Source organism: Pan troglodytes, chromosome 6 (assembly GCF_028858775.2).
Source record: "Pan troglodytes isolate AG18354 chromosome 6, NHGRI_mPanTro3-v2.0_pri, whole genome shotgun sequence".
Taxonomy (NCBI): Eukaryota; Metazoa; Chordata; class Mammalia; order Primates; family Hominidae; genus Pan; species Pan troglodytes.
The window spans coordinates 139,730,026-139,752,479 of NC_072404.2; the positions used below are offsets into that span (position 1 = coordinate 139,730,026).

Consider the following 22,454-nt stretch of genomic DNA (forward strand, 5'->3'; position numbering starts at 1 on the left):
CTCTGGCTAACAATAGCTTAATACTACATTTCATGGTCACACAACTTATTATTCATTGGAAGTTCTCTTGACATCAATTTCCACTTACTCTCATGTTCATTAATTCTGTATATTACTTCAGTTCAACCTAATGGCTAAGAATAGACTAGGTCAAATGGGTTAAGTTTGCCATTTCTGTGTGTGCGATGATGCTCAATAGCCACAATGACTGCAACTTTGGGCAAGAGAATAAACATGCTGCTGTCCAGGTAAAGGCAAGAGAAATGAGTTTCACCTTTCAGAAATGTCACTGTGGTTAGTCTTCTGAACAAAGAAATCATATATCATTGCTTAATATTTCATTTTACCTTATTATATCTCTAGTGCTGCTCATTACAGAGCATGAATAGGAAGCACAGGATGAAGTGCAGGTCTGATACACGTTAGGTTCAAGCATGAACGCTGATGAAGATAGCCACATGCTAATTACATGTGTGGGAAAGCGGTTCTGTAAAATGACATGTTAAAACTATTGCAGTAGCTAAGATTAACAATAGAGACATTACAAAGAAAAATACAAGGAAGTCACGGGCAGACTCTGGAACACAGTTGTATTTAAGACATGGCAAGTAGTGGAATAACTATGTGCTTATTACTTGACCGTGAATTCCTTGTGGACAGGGAGTTGCACAATTTCTAGCATGTCTTCAATACTGAATGAATCAATGAAGGAAATAAGCCATTAGATAAAAGCAGAATAAGGAAAGTAAAGTTATACGGCAGTTAAGAGAATACTTTTTATAAAAACTGAGGGTGAGAAGCAAGTAAAATTAATCAATATTATTCATTGGTGCTGAGAAGTTATGCCAAATGAGCACTACTAAAAATATTTTTGGATATGGCTCTAAAGAGTCTGTGGCTGGAGCAAAATGTTTTCAATAGAGTGGTGTGGAGTTTGAAAACAACTGAGAGTAGTAAGTGGCAAGCTGACTATAAGGAAAATGTATGTGATTATATGGTGAATAAACATTATTCTTTTAAGAATTTTGGTGGAACAAAGTAGAGAAAAGCAACAGCAACTTATGTATGTATGTAGCAGGTACATGTAATTCTTAGATGCTTTTCTTTCAAATTTTTAGGATGAAAGAACAACCTTTTCAGTTACAATTAAAAATTAGGAATACCGAAAAAAAGAGAATGGAATGGCATAATGTATTTCAAAGTATTTTCTTTTTCTTTTCATTTATTTATTTACTTATTTTGAGACAGGGTCTCGTTGTGTCACTTAGGCTGCAGTGCAATGGCATAATCACAGCTCACTGCAGCCTAGACCTCCCCAGCTCGAGTGATGCTCCCATTGGTCACACGTAGCTGGAGCTTTAGGCACAGACCATCACATGGGTTAATTTCATTTATTTTTTGTAGAGACAAGGTTTCACTATATTGCCCAGGGTGTTCTCAAACTCCTGGGCTCCAGTGATCCTCCCACATTGGCCTCTCAGAGTGCTGAGATTAGAGGCGTGAACCACTGCAATCAGTCAAAGTATTTTCAAACCTTTGCAATCACAATCAGATGAAGCTCAAATTTTAAAACGTGCGTATAATTATATCAGGTGTTTTGTACACTGCTGTAATTACTAAGATATGTTTTCTCAGTTTTCTGGTCTGTGACTCAACTAATGCTAAATTATGGCAATTTGGGGAGTAATCAGATTCATCCTCAACCACACAGACCTAATCTGGGTCATCACTATACCTTTGTGAAGTTTATTGCTATTGTTACAATTTATAAGGAAGGAAACAGAAACTAGCTCTCTTTTCCTTTTTCTTTTTTTATTTTTGTTCTATCTCTTCAGAGTCTTCAAAGAGTTTGAATAGGGGAAGAAAAAACAAAGTAGGATATTTCCTTTATCTGTACTCTTAGATGTAATTTTTTTTTTTTTTTTACAATTTCAGAAGTTTTAGAAGGAGGAGATGGTCAAGGAGAAAAACATCAGGAAAGAGAGAGAGAAAGAGTCACACACATAATTTCACACACTGCTGTGACTCACTGGCACCATGGAGTATTCAGGGTGTCAATTAATATGAATATTATTTGGTGTATTAGATACCAAGTAGAATTAATTGCAAAAGGTCTTAATTGATCACAATGTACTATTTATTCTCTCTCAAATTGCACAGAAAATGCATGTATTCTCTTCCCCTGACTTTTGGAATGCTTTGATGTCACTAACGATAACTTCAGTTTTACAAGGAAGACTCTTGACTCATAAATTATTCATTCTTTATATAATCGCCTGGGAGCATTTCTTTATTATCTTAACCATTCATTGCTTAGCACACAGTTTTAAGCAGAGGAATAAAGTCATATTTGTAAAATAGGTAAACTTTAATTTCTTGGGGGAGCCATAAAATAATATGGTGGATAATTAGCTGAAATATTCAGCTTTAAAAATATGTTCTGCTCTACAGTATATATTCTGATCTGCTAATTTGCAAAACAATTTTGGTAGTTAGATATAAAATTTATATTTATCCCCATTACATTTATTCTGTTCATTTAATTCAGTTCACAAACATTTTATTTCCTTTTCCGTATCTTGATTCTCTAATGTAACATGTGAGTCGTTTGAGTCGGATTTGGTACGTCACACTGAGATATTGATGAAAGTGACAAAAGAGTCTAGCATAGGCTACAAAATACTTGAACAGTTGGGAAGGACCCACTAAACAGGAGTCTTAGCTCATGGCCATTCTGCCATTTATGAACTTAAATAACTGTACTATCAACTGCTTACTTCTGCAGTTTGTTCTTAAACCCACCAGAGGAGATGTTCACAAATAAAATATTAATAACTATATTAATTTTCTCTGCAGTAAGCTGTCAGACATAGCAGCAGCAGCGGTTAAGAGGAGGGATTGGCTCCAACTTTGAAACTAGTTAGCAGTGTAGCCTGGCACGAATAGATGTTGGCATCGCTGGTCACAGCAGACAAATTATAGGATGTGAAAGTATATAAATGACATGGAAAATAAGGCTTAAAAAGTCTACTAAAGTCCCTGCTAATTGTTCATTCCTAGAAAGTGACAAATTAGAAAATTACCCAATATGACTCTGTCCTTAATGGTGCATCTCTATCTGTGGGTGATGCAGTCTTTCATCTAAAAAATGAGAGAAAGAGACTAAAAGCTTCTACCTCTCTCTCCATAGCCTTGTTCTTTTAATTTAATTTTTGATTGTCCAAAACAGTGCGTGTATTTATCAAGTATAACATGGTGTTTTGAAATATGGTGAAATACAATGGAATGGCTAAATTTACATAACTGACACATGGATGACCTCACAAACATCATTTTCTTGTAGTGAAAACATGTAAAATCTACTCTTTTAGCAATTTTCTTGGACAGAACACAGGCATACCTGGGAGATATTGCAAGTTAGTTCCAGATCACAGCATTATAATGAAATCACATACTTTTAAAAATTTCCCAAAGCATATAAAAACTATGTTTACACTACACTGTCATCTATTAAGTGTGCAATAGCATTATGTCTAAAAAATGCACCTACCTTAATTAAAAAATACTTTATTTTAAAAAATGCTAATGGTCATCTAAGCCTTCAGTGAAACATAATCTCTTCCGCTGATGAAGGGTCTTGCCTCTATGTCGATGGCTGCTGACTGATCAGGGTGGTGGCTGCTGAAGGCTGAGATGGCTGTATCCATTTTTAAAAATAAAACAATGGAGTTTGCCACATCAATTGACTCTTCCTTTCACAAAAGATTTCTCTGTAGCTAGCAATGCTGTTTGATAGCATTTTACCCACAGTAGATGCTCTTTCAAAATTAGAAGTAATCCTCTCAAACCCTGCCTTTTATTTATCAACTAAGTTTATGATATATTCTAAATCCTTTGTTGTCATTTTAATAACATTCACAGCATCTTCACCGGGAGTACATTCTATCTCAAGAAACTATTTTCTTTGCTCATCTGTAAGAAGCAGCTACTCATCCTTTTGGGTTTGATCATGAAATTGAAGCCATTTATTCATATCTTCAGGCTTCACTTTTAATTCTAGTTTTTTTGCTGTTTTCATCACATCTGCAGTTACTTCCTCCACTAAAGTTTTGAACTCCTCCAAAAATTATCCATGAGGGTTTCAATCTACTTCTTTCAAACTCCTGTTAATATTGATATTTTGTCTTTCTCCCATGAATCATGATTAATTTTAATGGCCTCTAGACTGGTGATGCCATATACTTTCCAGAAGGTTGTCAATTTACCTTGCTCACATCAATCAGAGGAATCAGTATCTATAGTAACAATAACCTTACAAAATGTATTTCTTAAATAATAAGGCTTGAGTGTCAAAATTACTACTTAATACATGGGCTGCAGACTGGATGTTGTGTTAGCAAGCATGAAAACAACATTAATCTCTTTGTACATCTCTATCAAAGCCCTTGGGTGACTAGGCACATCATCAACGACCAGTAATATTTTGAAAGGAATCTTCTGAGAAGTAGGTCTCATCAGTGGGCTTAAAATATACAATAAGCCATGCTGTAAACAAATGTGCTGTCATCCAGGCTTTGTTGTTCCATTTATAGAGCCCAGAGTTGATTCTGCATAATTCTGAAGGGCCCTGGGATTTTCAGGATGGCAAATTGGCTTCGGCTTAAAGTCACCAGCTGCATTAGCCCCTTACAAGAGAGTCAGCCTGTCCTTGGAAGCTTTGAAGCCAGTCATTGGCTTCTCTCTAGCGAGAAAAGTCCTAGATGGCATCTTCTTCCAATAGAAGGCTATATGGTCTACATTGAAAATCTGTTGTTTAGTGTAGCCACCTTCATCAATGATCTTAGAGCTTCTGAATAACTTGCTGCAGCTTCTACGTAACACTTAACTGCTTCACCTTGCACTTTCATGTTATGAAGATGGCCTCTTTCCTTAAACTCATGAACCAACATCTGCTAGCTTTGAGCTTTTCTTCTGCAGCTTCCTCCCTTTCTCAGCCTTCATAGCCTAATCTCGTCTGGATTAGACTTTGGCTTAAGGGAATGTTGTGGCTGGTTTGATCTTCTATCCAGACCCCTAAAGCTTTCTTCATATCGCCAATAAGGCTATTTTGCTTAATCATTCATGTGTCCCCTGAAGTAGTGCTTTTAATTTCCTTCAAGAACTTTTCCTTTGCATTCACAACTGGTATTAATTAGGAAATACTTTATTGCTAAAAAATGCTAATGGTCATCTAAGCCTTCAGTGAATCATAATTTTTTCTGCTAATGAAGGTTCTTGCCTCTATGTTGATGGCATACCTCAGCTTTCACCGTGTCTCACTAAGCTTAATCATTTCTAGCTTTTGATTTAAGGTGAGAGGTATGCAACTCTTTCTTTCACTTGAACACTTAGAGGCCATTGTAGGGTTATTAATTGGGCTAACTTCAATATCATTGTGTCTTAAGGAATAGATTAGCCCAAAAAAAATAGGGAGAGAGATGGAGGAATGCCCAGCTCGTGGATCCATCAGAATGCACACATTTATCAAGTTCACTGTCTTATATGGGCATGGTTCCTGGCACCCCAAATAAATTACAATAATAACATCAAAAATGACTGATCCCATAACATATAATAATAAGGAATCAGTTGAAATAGTTCAAGAATTACCAAAATGTGACACGGAGATACCAACGCTGTTGGAAAATGGTGCCAATAGTTTGCTTGATGCTGGTTGCCACATATGTTTAATTTGTAAAATAATACAATACCTGCAAAACACAAGAAACCAAAGGGTGATAAATGGAGGCATGCTTATATTTTAATTGACAAAAAAATTATATATACTTATCATGTACAACTTGATGTTTTGAAATACATATACATTGTGGAATGGCTAAATTGAGTTAATTAACATATTCATTAGCTTACATATTTATATTTTTGTGGTGAGAACACTTAAAATCTACTCTCTTAGTGATTTTCAAGAATAAAATACATTGTTATTAAGTATAGTCATTATATTGTACAATAAATCTTTTGAATTTATTTTTCTTATTTAACCGAAGTGTTGTATCCTTTGACTAACATCTTCCCGACCACGTCCTTGTTTTTTTATTTTATTTTATTTTTTATTTTTTCAGGTTTCACCTTTTACTCAGCATTCAGAACGCATGTATACTGGGTAATCTTATAGTGAATTTTCAGGATGGTAAATGAGCATTGGCTTTGACTTAAAATCACCAGCTGCATTAGCCCCTTACAAGACAGTCAGCCTCTACCCAAAACCAATAATAAGAATTTATTTCTATGAGGTTTCTGGCTCTGGTTTTACTCTCAGATGATCCTTTCAGTTCTCCCTCTTCACCAGACACTGTGGGGTCAGTGTTAGCCCATGGCCACCCCCACCATTACCCCTGGAAACAGAGCTTGCTTTAGGTCTTCCAGGACTCTGTTCATCTGGAAGGAGAGTTTGGGCAAGTATACTCAGGGAAGAGAGAGCAGGATGAGGAGAAGATTTAAGACCCCCTCAATAGAGACTGGATACACTAGAGAATGTGGAGGGATTCACGGTAACTCTCTAACAAATATAACATGAAAATATTAGAAATTTAGAAAAACTCTTTAGATTTGTATGTTCCAGTAGAGATATGATAGGTTTCCACTCTTTGTTTTCTAATTTTATGAAGATGTTTTGGAAGAATATGAAAGCACCATGTTGACCATGGTTGACATTTAGTACTTTTTTAAATTTATTTTTATTTCAATAGGTTTTTGGGGAACAGGTGGTATTTGATTACATGAATAAGTTATTTAGTGGTGACTTCTGAGATTCTGGTGCACCTATCACTCAAGTAGTGTACACTGTACCCAATGTGTATTCTTTTCTCCCTCACCACCCTTCCACCCTTTCCCCCGAGTGCCCAAAGTCCATCGTATCATTCTTATGCCTTTGCATCCTCATAGCTTAGTGCCCACTTATGAATGAGAACCTATGACGTTTCATTTTCCATTCCTGAGTTACTTTACTTAGAATAATAGTCTCCAATTTCATCCAAGTTGCTGCGAATTCCATTATTTTATTCCTTTTTACAGCTGAGTAGTATTCCATTGTATATAAACACACATGTATATACACATATATACAAATATATATGTGTATATATACACACCACATTTTCTTTATCCATTCATTGACTGATGGGCATTTTGTAGATCAACTAGTAGTGGGATTGACGCATCAAATGGTAGCTCTACTTTTAGTTCTTTAAGGAATCTCCACACTGTTTTCCATAGTGGTTGTACTAGTTCACATTTCCACCAGCAGTATTAAAAATGTTCCCTTTTCACCACATCCACACCAACATCTATTTTTTTTATTATGGCCATTCTTTCAGGAGTAAGGTGGTATCACATTGTGGTTTTCATTTGCGTTTCCCTGATCATTAGTAATGTTGAGTATTTTTCTACATGCTTGCTGGCCATTTGTATATCTTGTTTTGAGAATTTTCTGTTCATGTCTTTAGCCCACTTTTTGATGGGATTGTTTGTTTTTTCTTACTGATTTGTTTGAATTCGTTGTAGATTCTGAGTACTAGTCCTTTGTTGGATGTATAGATTGTGAAGACTTTCTCCAACTCTGTGTGTTGTATATTAATTCTGCTATTTCTTTTGCTGTGCAGAAGCTTTTTAGTTTAATTAAATCCCATCTATTTATCTTTCTTTGTGTTGCATTTGCTGTTGGGTTCTTTCTCATGAAGTCTTTGCCTAAGCCAATGCCTAGAAGGGTTTTTTTATGTTATCTTCTAGAATTTTTATGGTTTTAGGTCTTAGATTTAAGTCTTTGACGCATCTTGAGTTGATTTTTGTGTAAGAAGAGAGATCAGAATCTGGTTTCATTCCTCTACACATGACATGCCAATTAGCCCAGCAATATTTATTGAATACGGTATCTTTTTCCCCACTTTATGTTTTTGTTTGCTTTGTTGAAGATCAGTTGGCTGTTAGTATTTGGGTTTATTTCTGGATTCTCTATTCTGTTGCATTGGTCTATACGTCTATGTTTGTACCAGTACCATGTTGTTTTGTACCAGTACCATGTGTAGTTTGAAGTCGGGTAATGTGATGCCTGCAGATTTGTTCTTTTTGCTTGATCTTGCTTTGGCTCTTTTTGGGTTTCATATGATTTTTAGGATTGTTTTTTCCAGTTCTGTGAGGAATAATGGTGGTATTTTAATGGGAATTACATTGAATTTGTAAATTGCTTTTGACAATATGGTCATTTTCACAATATTGATTCTACTCATCCATGGGCATGGAATGTATTTCCATTTGTTTGTGTCATCAATGATTTCTTTCAGCAGTGTTTTGTAGTTTTCCTTTTAGAGATCTTTCACTTCCTTGGTTAGGTATATTCCTACGTATTTTATTATTATTATTTTGCAGCTATTGTAAAAGGGGTTGTGTTCTTGATTTGATTCTCAGCTTAGTCGCTGTTGGTGTATAGCAGAGCTACTGATTTGTGTACATTAATTTTGTATTCTGAAAGTTTTCTGAATTCATTTACCAGTTCTAGGAGCTTTTTGGAGGATTCTTTAGGTTTTCTAGGTAGACAATCATGTCATCAGCAAACAGCAACAGTTTGACTTTCTCTTTACTGATTTGGATGCTCTTTATCCCCTTCCCTTGTCTGATTGCTCTGCCTAGAACTTCCAGTACTGTGTTGAATAAAAGTGGTGAAAGTGGGTGTCCTTGTCTTGTTCCAGTTCTGAGGGGGAATGCTTTTAACTTTTCCCTGTTCAGTATAATGTTGGCTGTGGGTTTTTCATAGATAGCTTTTATTACTTAAAGTTTGTCTCTTCTATGCCGATTTTGCTGGGGTTTTAATCATGAAGAGATGCTGAATTTTGTCAAATGCTTTTTCTGTGATTATTGAGATGATCATGTAATTTTTGTTTTTAATTCTGTTTATGTGGTATATCACATTTATTGACTTGTAAATGTTAAACCATCCCTGCATCCCTGGTATGAAACCCACTTAATCATGGTGCATTATCTTTTTTATATGCTGTTGGATTGGTTAGCTAGTATTTTGTTGAGGATTTTTGGATCTATATTCATCCGGGATATTGGCCTGCAGTTTTCACTTTTTGTTATCTCCTTTCCTGGTTTTGGTACTATGGTGATACTGGCTTCATATAATGATTTAGGGAGGATTTTGTCTTTTTCTATCATGTAGAATAGTGTCAACAGAATTGGTACCAATTCTCTGAATGCCTGATAGAATTCAGCTGTGAATCCATCTGGTCCTGGATTTTTTTGGTTGGCAATTTTTTTATTACCATTTAAATCTCGTTGCTTGTTATTGGTCTGTTCAGAGATTCTCTATCTTCCTGGTTTAATCTAGTAGAGTTGTATATTTCCAGGAACTGTTGCATCTCCTCTAGGTTTTCTAGTTTATGTGTGTAAAGGTGTTCATGGTAGCCTTGCATAATTTTTTGTATTTCTGTTGTATCAGTTGTAATATCTCCCATTTTGTTTCTAATTGAGCTTATTTGGATCGTCTTTCTTCTTTTCCTGGTTAATCTCACATGGTTTATCAACTTTATTTATCTCTTCAAAGAATCAGCTTTTTGTTTCATTTACCTTTTGTATTTTTTTGTTGTTGTTTCAGTTTCATTTAGTTCTGTTCTTGCCTTGGTTATTTCTGTTCTGCTGGGTTTGGGTTTGGATTGTTCTTTTTCCTCCAGCTCTGTGAGGTGTGAGCTTAGATTGTTTATTTGTGCTCTTTCAGACTTTTTGATATAGGCATTTAATGCTATGAACTTTCCTCTTAGAAATGCTTTTGCAGTATCCCAGAGGTTTTGATAGGTGTGTCACTATTATCATTTAGTTCAAATAATTTTTAAATTTCCATCTTGATTCATTGTTGGCTCAGTGATCATTCAGGAGCAGGTTATTTCATTTCCATGGTTTTGGGGGTTCCTTTTTGAGTTGATTTCCAATATTATTCCACTATGATCTGAGAGAGTACTTTATATAATTTCAATTTTCTTAAATTTACTGAGACTTGTTTTGTGGCCTATCACGTGGTCTATCTTGGAGAATGTTCAATGTGCTCATGAATAGAATGTATATTCTGCAGTTATTGGGTAGAATATCTGTAAATATCTGTTAAGTCCATTTGTCATAGGGTATAAGTTAAATTCATTGTTTCTTTGTTGACTTTCTGTCTTGATGACGTGTCTAGTGCTTTCAGTGGAGTATTAAAGTCCCCCACGATTATTTGTTGCCATCATTCTCATTTCTTAGGTCTCATAGTAATTGTTTTATGAATTTGTGAGCTCCAGTGTTAGGTGCTGATATGGCTTGGTTGTGTCCCCACCCAAATCTCATCTTGAATTGTAACTCCCATGGTTCCCACATGTCATGTGAGGAACTTAGTGGGAGATGATTGAATTGTGGGGATGGGTCTTTCCTGTGCTGTTCTCATGATAGTGAATGAGTCTCATGAGATCTGACGGTTTTAAAAATGGGTGTTTCCCTGCACAAATTCTTCTTCTCTTGTCTGCTGCCGTGTTAGATATGGCTTTCACCTTCTGCTGTGATTGTGAGGTCAACCCAGCCATGTGGAACTGTGAGTCCATTAAACCTCTTTTTCTTACCAGTCTCAGGTATGTCTTTATCAGCAGTGTGAAAATGGACTGATACAGGTGCATATACATTTAGGAATGTGATATTTTCCTGTTGGACTAGTCCTTTTATTATTATATAATGACCCTCTTTGTCTTTTTTAACTGCTGGTGCTTTAAAGTTTATTTTGTCTGATATAAGAATAGCTATTTCTGCTCACTTTGGTGTCTATTTGCATGGAATACTTTTTTCCACACCTTTAACTTAAGTTCATGTGAGTCTTTATGTGTTAAGTGAGTATCCTAAAGAGCAGACACTTAGTTGGTGAATTCTTATCATTCTGCCATTCTGTAACTTTTAAGTGGAACATTTAGGCCATTCACATTCAATGTTAGTAATGAGATGTGAGGTACTATTCTATTCATCATGCTGTTTGTTGCCTGAACACCTTATTTGTGTTTTTTTTTTTCATTGTTATTGTTACATAGGTCCTTTGAGACTTATGCTTTGAGGAGGTTCTATTTTGGTGTATTTCAGGGATTTGTTTTACAATTTAGAGCTCCTTTTGGCAGTTCTTGTAGTGTTGGCTTGGTAGTGGTGAATTCTCTTAACATTTATTTGTCTGGAAAAGACTGTGTCTTTCCTTCATTTATGAAGCTTAGTTTTGCTGGACACAAAATTCTTGGCTGATAATAATTGTTTCCTTTAAGGAGGCTAAAAATAGGACCCTAATCCCTTCTAGCTGCAGGGTTTATGCTGATGAATCTGCTGTTACTTTGATAGACTTTCCTTTATAGTTTACCTGATGCTTTTGCATCATAGCTTTTAAGATTATTTCATTCATCTAGACTTTAGATAACCTGATGACCATTTACCTAGGCAATGATCTTCCTGTGATGAATTTCCCAGGTGTTCTTTGAGCTTCTTGTATTTGAAGGTCTAGATCTCTAGCAAGGCTGGGAAAGTTTTCCTTAATTATTCCCTCAAATATGTTTTCCAAGCTTGTAGATTTCTCTTCTTCCTCAGAAACACCAATTATTCTTAGGTTTGGACACTTAACATAGTCCCAAACTTCTTGGAGGCTTTGTTCATTTTTTTAAAAATTATTTTTTCTTTGTCTTTGACATATTGGGTTAATTAGAAAGCCTTGTCTTCAAGCTCTGAAGTTTTTTCTTCTTATTATTTGATTCTATTGTTGAGACTTTCCAGTGCATTTTGCATTGGACATCTGTAAGTGTGTCCTTAATTTCCAGAAGTTGTGATTGTTTTTTATTTATGCTATCTGTTTCACTGAAGATTTTTTCTTTTTTATCCTAAATCATGTTTTTTTTATTTCTTTGAGTTGGAGTTCACTTTTCTCTGGTGTCTCCTTGATTAGCTTAATAATCAACCTTCTGAATTCTTTTTCTGGCAATTCAGAGGTTTCACCTTGGTTTGGCTCCATTGCTGGTGAACTGGTGTGATCTTTGGGGGTGTTAAAGAACCTTGTTTTGTCATGTTACCAGAATTATTTTTCTGGTTTCTTCTCATTTGGGTAGACTATGTCAGAGAAAAGATCTGGGACTCAATGGCTCCTGTTCAGATTCTTTTGTCCTACAGGTGCTCCTTTGATGTGGTGTTCTCCCCTTTCCCCTAGGAATGGGGCTTCCTGAGAGCCAAACTGCAGTGATTGTTTTTGCTCTTCTGGGTCTAGCCACTCAGTGAAGCTCCCTGGCTCTGTGCTTGTATTGGGGAGTGTCTGCAAGGAGTCCTATGATATGCTCTGTCTTCAGGTCTTTCAGCCATGGATACCAGCACCTGCTATGGTGGAGGCAGCAAGGGAGTGAAATGGACTCTGTGGGGATCCTTGGTTGTATTTTTGTTCAGTGTGCTGGTTTTGTATTAGTTGGCCTCCAACCAAGATGTGGTACTTTCAAGAGTGCATCAGCTGTGGTACTCTAGGGAGGTTGCAAACTTTTCCTAGGGTCATCCAGTTAAGTATTCATGTTTCTCAGGCAGTGGGCAGGGCCATAGAGCTCCCAAGAGATATGTCCTTTATCTTTGGTAACCAGGGCTGGTAGAGAAAAACCACGAGGTTGGGGCAGGGATAGGCTTGTCTGAGCTCAGATTCTCCTTTGGAGGGTCTTGCTATGGCTGCTATGGAGGATGGGGGTGTGGTTCCCAGGCCAATGGAGTTATATTCCCAGAGGGATTATGGCTGCCTCTGCTGAGTCATACAGGTCACCAGGGAATTGCGGGAAAGCTGCCAGTCACAGGCCTCATCCCACTCCCACACAGCCCACAATCCTAAAAGCCAGTCTCACTCCCACCATGCCCCACAAAGGGCACTGACTCTATTACCAGGCAGCCAGTGATCAGGGCTGAGAACTAGCCCCAGACCACCAGCCTCTCCACTGAGAAAGCAAACAGACTCATAGTTTTTCAGCATCTCAGGGAGCCTGCAGCGGCAATCCAGTTCCTTCAAATGGCCTGTGGTTTATCTCAGCTTTCCTGGTATCATCCTGCGGAAGTTCTTAGAGCAAAAGTTCACCATGTAAGTCACTACACATTGTTTTATCTGTCCAAGCCAGAGCTTCAAGCTAGTCCTGCCTCCTATACACCACTAGAAATTTTGTTAAGGGAAAAATCTGAAGAATTATAAAATGAAAATCCATTTGGGGGAGTTTGGAAATTCTTCCCAGGCTGAGAAACAGTCTCAGATTTCAGACCTCAGCCTGTATATAGATTAGTTATTTCACAGGTAACCAAGTCACCGTTTTCTGAGTGGGCACCGTTTACTGGTGCCCAATAAGTAATACTGAAAGTTAAGGTGTTTTGTTTTGTTTTGTTAACTATATATAACTGACCCTAAAGACTCTCAAGTCTTCTTTGTAGAATTGAGAGCTGCTCTGCTGTTACTCCAATAAAACTGCATAGTGAGTTGGCATTTGGAATGATTGGATTTAGGTTGTTGCTACAGTCCTGCAAACCCTGGACTTCTCAAACTAAAACATGTCAAATTATGAAACTGTAGTCACTTAAGAACCTGAACTGGAATTTTATGCTTCGACATGTTCATCATGAGAATTTTCAGATTTACAATTTGTAGACCTAATCATTGTAAATACCTATGCATTCAACAGCTCACCTCTGATGGATGCAGAGACCCTTAACTGAGCCAAAGGGACAATTTTTCTCCCTGCAATAGGTGGCTCTACTGTTGTGGGTGGGAAACATGTACAATAAATTATTTCTGCTAAAGAAAGGGTGTTGAAATCTAAAGCCCAATTTGATATCTTGATGCCTTCTAAATTTTGCAAGCCCATATTCAACTGTCATTGCAGTTGTTATTACCTTAGTATACAATATAAGTGATGACATGTAACCCTTTGTGAATTAACAGTGTATGCAAATACTAGGAGCTTAAATTTTTTTCTCATGAGTGTTTGTTATTCAAATAAAATAATCTTGAGGGCTTATAGGTATAAGTAGATATATAAATAATCTATTTTTAACTATTTCTAACTAATTATTTTACAGATAAATAGAGTGAGGCCTATGGTTAAAAAGCAAATGAATAGGCCGGGCACGGTGGCTCACGCCTGTAATCCCAGCACTTTGGGAGGCTGAGGCGGGTGGATCACGAGGTCAGGAGATTGAGACCATCCTGGCTAACATGGTGAAACCCCATCTCTACTAAAAAACAAAAAATTAGCCAGGCATGGTGGCGAGTGCCTGTAGTCCCAGCTACTGGGGAGGCTGAGGCAGGAGAATGGCATGAACCTGGGAGGTGGAGCTTTCAGTGAGCCGAGATCGTGCCACTGCACTCCAGCCTGGGCCACAGAGCAAGACTCCGTCTCAAAAAAAAAAAAAAAAAAAAAAAAGCAAATGAATAATAAAGGCAGAACTTACACTCTTGTTCTTGAACTTTTTACTGATGGTCTTTCTCCTATTATACACTGATTCCCTTTTTGGAAATAAAAGTACCTTTTAGCCTCAAGTTTTTCCAATATTATTAACTTAGGAATAAAAGGCTTTATTTAATCTCCAAAGTCTATGGCATTTTAGCAAAACATCCTAACAATATTTCAGCTTGACTACTTGAAAATATAATTCATTATTTTGAAGATGGTAAAGCATAGTTATTATAAATGATTCCTCATGAATATTTGTGACTTCAACAGCAATTTCTTGCATATATATACATATACACACACACCCCTACACACCCCTACAAACACATCTTTCAGGGATGCCATCCCTTACATAAAGATGCATATAAATGTGGGTATGCATACACATACACACATATATCTACACACTCACAGACACACATCTTTCAGGATTGCCATGACTTATGTGAAGATGGAGTCCTAACATTTAATATTTTTTAAAACTATTAGGAATTGTGCTCACTGAGAGAAATCCGATACTTACAATGCTAAATCTTCAAGCTATTGAGGAAATAGCTGGAAAAATTGGAAAAGAGATTTGTTTCTTTCTGTTCCTTTTCAAGGGCAGAATGAAAACTGAGGTGTGAAGTTTACAGCTGTGTTTCGGTTCCATAATGAAAGGTCTTGGAATCACAAGTTGATGTAATTTTAATAGTGCATATCATTCCCATCACTTTGGGTACTTTGGGAGGTGTTTCCTACTGTCTGGGACTGTTAACATGTTCACGCAGCCTGCCATCTGAGAAGGAATTTTCCCTGGCGGCCATGACCTAATTTCAAGGTTCTGGCAGCTGAATGCAGGCAACTGACAGCCAAGGTTTTCCTACTTAACATATTAATCACCTCCATTTTTAGCATGCAGCCATGATAAGAGGAAGCCAGTGACGGATTCACCAGCTTTTCTGAAAATCAGGCTGATAGAACACCCTATGCACCTCTGTAGACCTCAGACTTTCCACACATACGTTTTTTGCGGGCATATCTGAGTTTCCAGTTTCTGGCTCTTGTTCAGACTTGAACATATGCTATATACAGTGAAAAGTGGTTGGATTCTAGAAGGTGTCGAAGTTTACTAGCTCAGATAAAGATTGGCCTGTTGCTTTTTTGTTGATTACCTTTTCTTCCCCTTTAATTCCCTTTTATACTTGTTCCTGTAATCTAAGGAAGAACATTTCATTTTTCTGTAGAAGGAGATGCTTATGCAGAGCCAAATGAACCATTGCCCTGTTCTATTTTCTGATGATATGCATTTTTAGTGACATAAGAAGAGAAAATCTTATTGATTTAGCATTCAATAAGAGTAAAATGATAAAATATTCAAATAAATATTTCAGTGTTTGAAAATGTTATAGAATCTATTGTTTGGAAAAATCTTCGGGCTTATCTGAAATAACTTTCTATTTTATTTCTTTATAAACTTGACAAACGTTTACTTCTTTTGCATTACAGGTCATAGGAAATGAAACAGACTGCTGTTTTCATGAGGTAATATTGTTCCTCATCTCATTAGCTTTCTTTGTTTGGATGGCATGAATTTTGACCAAAACACTTTTTTTTTCCCAAGTAGTTGTAAGCTGCTAACACTATCAAAAAGGAAATTTAATAATAAATATATTGGTATTTTTAATTATCACATTGAAGTTTTCATTTTTTCTTTGAGATTTTAGCTAAGCGTCAGTGATAAATATGATGAAAAAACAAATGATGGTTCAGAAAAATCATGTCATTTTATTTTCCTGTGTATGTCTTAGTTTCTTTTTTGACTGTGTGATTGTTTTTCTTAGAAGCATTTACAGAGGGAAATAAGGACACTCACCAAATAGGGCTAATTTGAAGAAGGACACAGCTGACTTAGTAGGAAGAAGGCAGAAGAATTATCTCCTGGTAATCAAGACTCTGAAAATAAGACTTAAGATAAAAGACTGGATACATGCAAGAACAGAGTTCTTAAAGATCACCAGCTGAAGATTGTGATTTTTCATTCTTCTATGCCCTAAGATAGCCATACTTTATCATTTGAAACATAAATAAAAATGACTTCCAGGCTTATTTGATTACAGACTGAATTGCTCTATCATAGGATGACAAGCAATGACAGATAGGTTCCCCATAAAGAAAAGTCTGTGAGACTCCATATTTCCTGTAAAAGATGATATGAGGAAACCGGGCAGATTTTTCTTTCATTCATACTCTTTTATATGTGGGCAATAGTACTGTCAATCTCTATTATATCATTAGGTTACCTGGAAGGTCTTATGTTTGGCAGTGGAATGTAAGTTTTAGGGTAATTTTTCTGAGTGGCAACCCAAGGCCAATGTAGTAAATTTTGAAAGATCAATTAAATTACAGAAAAGGCTTGCATAACATAAATGTGTTCTGCTCACTTGTCAACATGGGTAAAAATATTAATATTGTAATAAGTGCAATGACAGAATTTCATTTTCAGACTCCAGACTTCTTAACAGTAGCAGTGGCAAGGCATCAAACCAGTGAGTTTTGCTTCTTTAATAGTTTCTATAAAACTTGACAGCCTTTCTGTACATTGCAAATACTCTAAAACCACATTGACTTTATACATTAGCTAAATTGCCTAGGAACTTTTTTTAGATACAACTAATTCCTGAAGGTGAAGAAGACAGTGTGAGTATTGCAAGATCATGGATGCAGTTCTTCGAGGTAAAGGCTGTTTTACTCACATTTGTGATGTCCTGTTTGTCACATAAAAGAAAGTCAACAGATGCTTCACTGAATGAATGTATAAAGCTGTGAGCTATGAAATTTCTCTGAAGAAAAAGGTGAAAAGTCTGAATTCTTCTTGTGCACCTCAAGTGATAGTCATTGTTAAGTAAACCTAAGTGGCATGAAAGTGTAGGGTCAAGAATGATAAAAGGGACATTTTAAAATTATATTTAAACAGGAGGTGCCATTGCATAATATTTTCAGTTTAGAATCAAAAAAGAAAATGACTTTTTCTGCCAAAGACAAAAGTGTAAATCTGTTTCCTTCTCCACCATATGCCACAAAAAAAAAAAAAAAAAAAAAAAAAAAAAAAAAAATCACAGATGTCAAAGAGAACACAGGCTGGAGGAAGCCATCCAGCTACAAGGACCAGTAAATAGTCAAAACCCATTCCTAGCTCAACAGTAAAGCAAAATCCAATATTTAATAAGCATAGCAGAGAGGAGGAGAGTTGTAAGATATGTACTTAAATTTTACCTGCATGCACATATGTCTTCAGACCTTCAGATTTGCTCTCACTCCTGGATCCAAAGTTCTGTTCTCTACATAATTTTTGTATTGTTCTAATTTTTCCTTTAGAACTTATGTCAAGCATCATGCATTCTTCCCTGATTTTTTTTTTTTTGGAGCAATCTTCTCAACTCCTCCCAACAGCATATTACATATGCCTCTCTTTCTCCATTTGCTTTTACTCCAGTTAGAATTTGGGAGCCCAACAGGATTATATCTTGTTTGTAATAGCTGCTGTAGCTCCTAGCACACCATTTGACACATAAAGGTAATAAACAAATATTTATTAAGTAGTTGTTAATTAAAGCAAAATCCAAAACTTGGTAACAAAAACACATTATCAAATAAATGAACATCTCCCAGCAGGCAAAGAGGACCTAACAATCATTGAAAACGTGACAAGTCTAGGAGAAGAAACCAGAAGAGAAGAAAAATGAAAATCTTCTGTATTCCCATATTTGATTTTTCCAATTCGTACAGCTGATAAACTATCCAGTCTAAAGGCAGTGTCATTGTTAGTGCATTAAAATACTGTAATCCCAACACTTTGGGAGGCCAAGGTGGGTGGATCACCTGAGGTCAGGAGTCCAAGACCAGCCTGGCCAACATAGCGAAACCCTGTCTCTACTAAAAATACAAAAATTAGCTGGGTGTGGTGGTGGGCACCTGTAATCCCAGCTACGTGGGAGACTGAGGCAGGAGAAACATTTGAACCCAGGAGGCAGAACTTCCAGTGAGATGAGGTAGTGCCATTGCACTCCAGCCTGGGCAACAAGAGCAAAACTCCACCTCAAACAAACAAAAACATAAAATAAGGCTAACTGAGGACTTTATCTATCTTATTTAACATACAAAATATATTAATGTGAAGTTGTACATAATAACTTGTGATTTTTTAATACCGAAGCATCTGTATCAGGTTACTTTGTTCTACTTCTTTTTTCTTTATTAGTTTCACCAGTAGTGTATCACTGTTATGAGTCTTTTCAAATAATCAAAATTTACTTTGATTCTTTCTATTGTATGTTTATTAATAATTCATTAACTTTAGTTATTTCCTTCCATTTTCTTTGAATTAAATTTGTTGCTATACTTTCAATTTTTGAGACAAATACATAGAACATTCCATTACACCCTTTCTTCTTTACTAATATATATATTTAAGTCTAGAAAAATTCCTCTGAGCACAGACTTAGCTGCATCCACAGGTTTTGATTCAGTTTTAAAATTTCCCATTTTTTATCCATGTATATTTAGATATACATTTTAAATTATAAACCATTGGCTATTTTCTAGCTAGTTATATTGAGTTTGAGCTTAATTCTAACATAGCCAGAGAACAAAACCTTTTTAGTTAACTCTTGGAAATCTGTTGATACTTGCTTTTTTCTTTCCAATTTTCTTAAGTGATTTCTTGAAAAGATTGTGTAATGTAGTCTTTGAGCATTTAAAGGTTTAATGTAGGTTAGATCAAAACTGATTTATATTCTTACTGATTTTTTTGTCTGCGTATTCTATCAGTTACTGATAAAAAGCATGTTATCATTTTCCTTTATGATTATGGTTTTGTCTATTATTTTTTCTTAATGCTTTCAAATTTTAATATAATTAGAACTGTGTAATAATTTTCTGGCTGACTGATGACTTCATCATTATGAAAGGTTTTTATTGCTTTTCATAACGATTTTTGCTTTGAATTCTTCTTTGATGCAAGTATAGCTAGGCCAGCATTTTTTGTTGTTTGCTTGTGGTTAGTATTTGCACAGTATATCATTTTTTATCACTAAAGGTGTATACCTCATAAACAAAGCTGAGGGCTTTTTTGGTGTTTGTCTTTGTAATGGGCTGAATTGTCTCTTTAAAAAATTCATGTTGAAGCCCTAACCCCTAGTACCTCAAAATGTGATTGTATTTGGAGAAGGGTCTTTAAAAAGGTAATTAAGTCAAAATGAGGTTATTAGGCTGGGCCTTAATCCAGTATGACTTGTGCACCTATAATAAGAGAAAATCTGGGCACAGACAAAGGGAAGACCATGTGAAGACATAGAGAGAAGGTAACTGTCTACCGGCTGCAGAGAGAGGCCTTAGAAGTCTAAGTCTAAGCCTCTCTCCATAGCTTGTATCTTGATCTTGGACTTCTAGCCGCCAGAACTGTGAGAAATAAATTTGTATTGTACAAACCACCCAGTCTGTGGCGCTTTGTCATGGCAGCCTCAGCAGACTAACAAAGTCTTCTAATTGGATTATTTGTGTTTCACTCAGAATGTGTAGACTAAGATAATTACTAATCTATTGGTATGAATTTGCTATCTTATTTGTTTTCTATATTTCATAGACTTTTTCTATGTTTCTTTGAGTTAATAATATTTATTTTACTTTTCTCGTCTATTAGGTTATTAATTACATATCGCTTTACTATTTGTTTACTGACCACCCAAAAAAGCGTGTCTTCTTGACTTAAAGTCTTCTTGACTTAAAGTCTAACATACTAATACTTTTATAACCTACCAGCAATGCTAGGACCTTAGAAGCTCTCTCACCTTTTATGATGTTACTGCCATACATTTTATTTCTCAATTTATTTAAACCCCTCTATTACTGTTGTTTTAAAAAGTCAGTATTCTTTTAGATTTGCTCACATATTTACACTCTCCTTTATTCTTTATTTTTTTCTGCTCCACTGTTATTTTTGGAAGCATTTTCATTTTCTGTATGAGTTTCTATTGCCTGAACTGCTGTAATAGTTTTCTAACTGAGCTGTCTCCTTATACCCTTTGCCCCATACTCCCCATAGCTTATTTTCAGCATAGGAGTCAGGATGATTTCCATAAAACCTAAAATCATGTCACTCCTCCGCCTATTTCACTCACAGTAAAAATTTAAGTTATTCTTTGGCCTACAAGGCCCTTCATGTTTTAGAATCCTTTTGTGTCCCTGACCTTGTATGCTTTCTCCTTTTTATGCATTGGGCACAATCTGTTTTACATCTAACAGTCATGCTCCTACTTCAAGGCTGTTGCACTGCCTGGAATGCTTTCCCTTAGCGAATCTGCAAATCTCTCCCCTTCATCTTCTTCTTGTTCTGCTTATAACCATTTTAGGGAAATACATAGACTAAATGTATTACCTACTTTTTAGTAAAAAACAATCAAAAGCTGATATCAGAATATTCAGAGCACTATATGTTAGTGTTTTTTATGTTATGAACTGTTTTCAAAACTCCCAAGTTGTAGGTTCATTTATTTTCAATAAATCATTTATTCCTTTTCATCAAATTCCAAGATAAAGAATTCATAATTGTTATAACTTTGCCACATTTAGATACTTTCTTGAATACTATTTGAATTTTGGCGCTCGGTGGGCACAAAACAGGAAAGTAGTATTTCTTACTTAGTAAATATAGATAAAAGTTTATTTTTGCCAGAGTAAATTAGATGTTGTATTTATAGCCCTGGCACCAATTGCCTGTAATTAAGGTTAGGAACATTAACTGAGCAACTTCTATGAACCACACATTGCTTCAAGTATTTTTATTTAAATAATTCTATTTAATTATGTTGACAACTCTTTGATATGTTTATTCCTCTTTGAGGAATACTATTTCTGCTTTATAGATGAGAAATTCTGACTTAATAATTAACTATCTGTGCCTTCTGGCATGTCTACTTCTTATTTTTCTGTTCTGTACATGAAAGTTGGTTGTTAACCTCTCAGATTCTGAGTTTAGAGGATAGAAAATCAACCACTTGCCATAAAAGTAACTTCGGTCTGGTCGATTTATCTCCTCAGGCCAGGGTTTCCTCTTTTGCAAACAGTAAGGACTGTAATAACTGTAATTTTTATACAGCGATCTTTCTGATTCCACTGAACCAGAGCAGAGTAGAGGCAAAAGCATTCAGACTTTGCCTCTAATGTTTCATCAAATCTTACTTTTTTCTTTGCTAACTTTCTCTGGCTGCTATGATCCTTCCAATTTCCCCTAAAGGCCAGAGAAAAAAATTGGTGGAGAATGGGCAACAAATGATTGTATTTGGAGTTTCCATACACAGGAAATTCATTTTTTGATTCAGAAGTAATTATTATATTGAATATCAGACTGCCATAACTTGAATAATTATAGCAAACAAATTCCAGCACTTTTAACCATTTAAAAATATTTTTTGCCCACCGCAATGTTTTATTTTAGCCTTTAAGCAATTCTATGAGGTAGAAATCATCATTATTGTCATATTATAGATGAGCAAACAGGTTCAGTAAAATATCTGTGCAAAACTTCACTGTTGCAAAACTCCAAATATAGCATTTTTCTTATACCACCTGGCTACTAATAAAAAAAGAGAGACTGCTATTAATTTGTCTGATTGTAGTTGACATGGAAAGGAAGAAAATAAATAAGGTAATGCAGCAATTTTCTTTAGAGAATATAGAGAATTGAATGAGCTTTCCTAATCTTAACACAAAGCCTTCCCTTTATTTGATATGTATTTTAGGCCAGGGAAAGAAATAACTGATTCATTTTTGCTTCAGAAGTAGCATGAATTAAAAGATGGAAGTATTCTTTCTTGATAACTTTGTTACTGTTTTCCTTATCCAATTTTATGTTTGAAGTAAAAATCAGAACACTTTTCCTTTGCCACATCGATAAATGATGATTTGTTGATT

The 22,454-nt window shown here is 35.7% G+C and overlaps 1 long non-coding RNA gene across 1 annotated transcript; it reads right to left on the reverse strand.

Moving 5' to 3' along the window:
* Nucleotides 1–571: 571 nt before the first annotated feature.
* LOC104007384 (uncharacterized) lies at nucleotides 572–15,273 on the reverse strand. Its single transcript, XR_681600.4, has 4 exons — nucleotides 15,028–15,273; nucleotides 13,019–13,123; nucleotides 5,650–5,750; nucleotides 572–692 (listed from the first exon to the last, which is right to left on the reverse strand). It is a non-coding gene; the product is annotated as an uncharacterized LOC104007384 (long non-coding RNA).
* Between the last annotated feature and the right edge of the window lie 7,181 nt (nucleotides 15,274–22,454).